The 4,676-nt window shown below is 40.4% G+C and overlaps 1 pseudogene across 1 annotated transcript; it reads left to right on the forward strand.

The window, feature by feature from the left end:
• The first annotated feature begins 679 nt into the window (after positions 1-679).
• LOC123624961 lies at positions 680-2,564 on the forward strand (annotated as a pseudogene). Its single transcript, XR_006730315.1, has one exon. The product of XR_006730315.1 is annotated as an oxysterol-binding protein-related protein 9-like (transcript).
• The last annotated feature ends 2,112 nt before the right edge of the window (positions 2,565-4,676 follow it).

Raw genomic sequence — 4,676 nt, forward strand, 5'->3', positions numbered from 1 at the left:
GCTGATGGGAAACTCAGTTGCGGAAAAGCAAGATTGGAAAGTATTTAGAAGTGGCCCAGGTGGCTGATGGTGGTGGCTTAGCCTAGAGTTATTATAGAGAAGATGGTAATGAGTTATCATACCTTAAATATATTTTGAAGACTGTGATGTCTGATTTACTTTTGAATAATCAAGGATGATTCATAAGCATTTGTACCAAGAAACAGAAAATGGTGATGCTATTTGCTGAGATAGAGAAGGCATGAGGATTGAGACTGTCAACTGGAGGAGGGTTATGCAATAGTTCAGTGTGCACTACATGAAATATAACATACCTAAATACAGACTCACTAACCGAGACATGGGATTGGATTAAATAATCTACATAGAGTACAATTGGACAGGCTGAGCCTTCGTCTGGACCGCCTGCACTGCAGCCCAGGGATCCAATCAATCGAGGGGGGAAGAAAAGGGGCGCCTCCGGAGCAGCCCCCAGCTCCCTCCCCCAGAGGGACAGAGGGCCAGAGGGCGGGGGCCTTGGCGAATGGCTTTCTTGCTGGCCACTTACAGAGTGAGTAGGCCCTGAGGGTCTGGGAGAGGGGCTGGTCTCCACCCCTGAGTCCCAGGGGTCCCTGCTGCCAGCCCAGAGCCAGGCGGTGTGTGTTCCCTCTGCCTCCTTCCCGACGCCCCCTGGGGGTTTGGATTCAGGATTTGTTCCTAGTGTTCAAGACTTTGATAAGAAACTTACTGAGGCTGATGCTTACCTACAAATCTTGATAGAACAATTAAAGCTTTTTGATGACAAGCTTCAAAACTGCAAAGATGATGAACAGAGAAAGAAAACTGAAACTCTCAAAGAGACAACAAATAGCATGGTAGAATCAATTAAACACTGCATTGTATTGCTGCAGATTGCTAAAGACCAGAGTAATGCGGAGAAGCACGCAGATGGAATTATAAGTACTATTAATCCTATAGATGCAGTATATCAGCCTAGTCCCTTGGAACCTGTGATCAGCACAATGCCTTCCCAGACTGTCTTACCTCCAAAACCTGCTCAGCTGTATAAGTCAGAGCAGCGTCCATCTTCCCTACCAGTTGGGCCTGTATTAGCTACTGTGGGACATCATCAGACTTCAACAGCAAATAGTACAGGCAGTGGCCATTCACCACCTAGTAGCAGTCTCACTTCTCCAAGCTATGTCAACTTCTCTCCAAATACAGTCCCAGAGTTTTCTTATTCTAGCAGTGAAGATGAGTTCTATGATGCTGATGAATTCCATCAAAGTAGCTCATCCTCAAAGCGCCTAATAGATTCTTCTGGATCTGCCTCAGTTTTGACACACAGCAGCTTGGGAAATAGTCTGAAGGACCCAGATACCACAGAATCACCGAATTCTTCTATGTCCGATGGAACAAGCGATGCTGACCTTTTCGATTCACATGATGATAGGGACGATGATGGGGAGGCAGGGTCAGTGGAGGAGCACAAGAGCGTTATCATGCACCTCTCGTCACAGGTTAGGCTCAAAATGGATCTCACTAAGGTAGTTCTTCCAACATTTATTTTTGAAAGAAGATCGCTTTTAGAAATGCATGCAGACTTTTTTGCACATCTGGACCTGTTTGTGAGCATTAGTGACCAGAAGGATCCCAGGGATCGAATGGTTCAGGTTGTGAAATGGTACCTCTCAGCCTTTCATGCAGCAAGGAAAGGATCAGTCACCAAAAAGCCAGACAATCCCATTTTGGGCAAAATCTTTTAGTGTCATTGAACATTACCAAATGATACTGAAGAGAATACAGTTAGTTTCAGAAGGACCAGTACCCGGGGTTTCCAAAAACAGTGTAACATTTGTGGCTGAGCAGGTTTCCCATCATCCACCCATTTCAGCCTTTTATGCAGAGTGTTTTAACAAGAAGATACAATTCAATGCTCATATCTGGACCAAATCAAAATTCCTTGGAATGCCAACTGGGGTGCACAACATAGGGCAGGGCTGTGTCTCGTGTCTAGACCATGATGAATATTACGTTCTCACATTCCCCAATGGTTATGAAAGGTCTATCCTCATAGTGCCCTGGGTGGAAATAGGAGGAGAATGCAATATTAATTGTTCCAAAACGGGCTATAATGCAAATATCATCACCCACACTAAACCTTTCTATGGGGGTAAGAAGCACAGAATTACTGCTGAGATTTTTTTCTCCAAATGACAAGAAGTCTTTTTGTTCTATTAAAGGGGAATGGAAAGGTGTAATGTACGCAAAATATGCAACAGGGGAAAATATAGTCTTTGTAGATACCAAGAAGTTGCCTATAATCAAAAAGAAAGTGAGGAAGTTGGAAGATCAGAATGAGTATGAATCCCGCTGCCTCTGGAAGGATGTCACTTTCAACTTAAAAATCAGAGACTGATGCTGCAACTGAAGCAAAGCACAGACCTGAAGAAAGACAAAGAGCAGAAGCCCGAGAAAGGAAGGAGAAGGAAATTCAGTGGGAGACCAGGTTATTTCACGAAGATGGAGAATGTTGGGTTTATGATGAACCATTACTAAAACGTCTTGGTGCTGCCAAGCATTAGGTCGGGAAATGCAGTTTACATCTGATGACCAGTAGGCGTAATTCAGCAACAATCTTCCTTTGGGAGAACATATTCACTCCCTTCTTATTACAGTGGTTCCTGTCTCAGGGATACTGACTTTCCGACGCAGATGAACAATTAAAGCGGGAAAAGTTTCCCTTTTTTCCTCTGTGGCAATTATGATTTTGACTTCAGTCCTGAGAAAAACTTCAGGTTTTGAAAACAAGATGTCTGCTCCTTTTCCAAACCCCAGGCATTGGAAAGCATTTATAAATCCAAGTCTCTAACTCTGCACTCTAGTACTGCTATTAAGATATACAAGCTCTGTTTCTTTGGTGTTTTATATACACACACACACACACACACACACACACACACATGTATAAAATATACCTGATGCCAGATTTTTCATAAATACTCCACCCATTATAAATATGGGTTCCTCTGGGTTGTTTTAGAATATTAGTACAATGTATTAAAATCAAGTGTTACGAAATTTCATGGTCCCACCGATAATAACTTTTATTTTGGAAGTGAAATATTGTTAAATTGTAATTATTTCAGGGCTAAAAAAAAAAAAAAAAAGAGTACAATCATCCCTGAGTATCTGCAGAGGATTGTTTCCAGAACACCCCACCACTCCTCAGTCCCCCATCCCCACCTCACCCATGGCAGATACCAAAATGTAAGGATGCTCAAGTCCCTTATATAAAATGGCATCTTATCTGCATATAACCTACACCCATCCTCCGGTGTACTTTAAATTAGTCCTGGATTCTTTATAAAACTTAGTACAATGCAAATACTATGCAAATAGCTGTTACACTGTATTGTTTTTATTTGTATTTTTATTATTGTATCGGTATTTTTTATGGTTTTTTCTCCCAAATATTTTCAATTAGTGGTTGGTTGAATCCAGAGATGCAGAAGCCACGGATACAGAGGAGAGGAATGCTGAGGACAGAGACCATAGGTCCTCCAGTGTTCAGAAGACTGGATGCATAGGAGTAGGGGATTAAGAAAGAGCAGCTGGTGAGACAGGTAGAAAATTGCTAGGTGAGTGTGATGTTACATAAGTCATTCAGAATAAGGTTTCAAGAAAGAAGGTAAAATCAGCAATGTAGAACCTTGAACATATTCATTACAATGAGAAATCAAAATTGACTACACATTTTGTCAACATTTAAATTACTGATGACCTTAAAGACTGTTCCATTGGATTTGTTCAGAGCAGAATGCTTGGTAAGAGTGGGTTAACCCTCCCTCGATATACAATCAGGGTTCATGGGATCGAATTTTCATTTTTTAGTTTCACTTTTGAACAGTTTTGTTTGTGAGAACTGACATTACTTTTATTCTTTCTCAGAGGTTTTCCAAAAAAATATTTACTGTTTTTTAATAGAATAAAACTCAGTCAACTTGAATTACTATATGAATCCACTGGAACATTTTATAAATCTAAAACACATGATGGAATCTTAAGGATCTTAATGTTTCCTATATCTTGAAACATTTTACTATTTTATAATCCTACAATTTATTTAATCACTATTCATTATTCCCAAGTACGCTTTTACAAAAACTAAAATAAAAAGATGTGCTATGGTACAAATATCTGTGTCCCCCAAAATTTATATGTTGAAACGTAATCCCCAATGCAATAATATTTAAGAAGTGTGGCCTTTAGAAGGTGATTAGGTCATAAATGGGATTAGTGTCCTTATAAAAGAGGCCCACAGGAGCTTGTTCATCCCTTCCACCATGTGAGAATGCAGCAAGACAGCGCCACCCATGAAGCAGAGAGTGAGTCCTCACCAGACATGAAATCTGATGGCACCTTGATCTTGGACATCCCAGCCTCCAGAACCTTGAGCAATATATTCTGTTGTTTGTAAGTTACTCAGCCTAAGATATTGCATTATTGCAACCCAGGTGAACTAAGACAAGATGAAAGAATGTTAGACTCACCTAAAAGGATAATGCAATGGTGAAACAAATCATCATTTCTCAATTTTCTTATTCTCTCACACAAAGTATTATATCATCTTTCAAAAAGATATTTTTAAAAGGTTGGAAAAACTACCTTTGTAGCCCATTCTTACTTCTCACTGA

This window comes from Lemur catta, chromosome 20, assembly GCF_020740605.2.
Source record: "Lemur catta isolate mLemCat1 chromosome 20, mLemCat1.pri, whole genome shotgun sequence".
NCBI classification, from domain to species: domain Eukaryota; kingdom Metazoa; phylum Chordata; class Mammalia; order Primates; family Lemuridae; genus Lemur; species Lemur catta.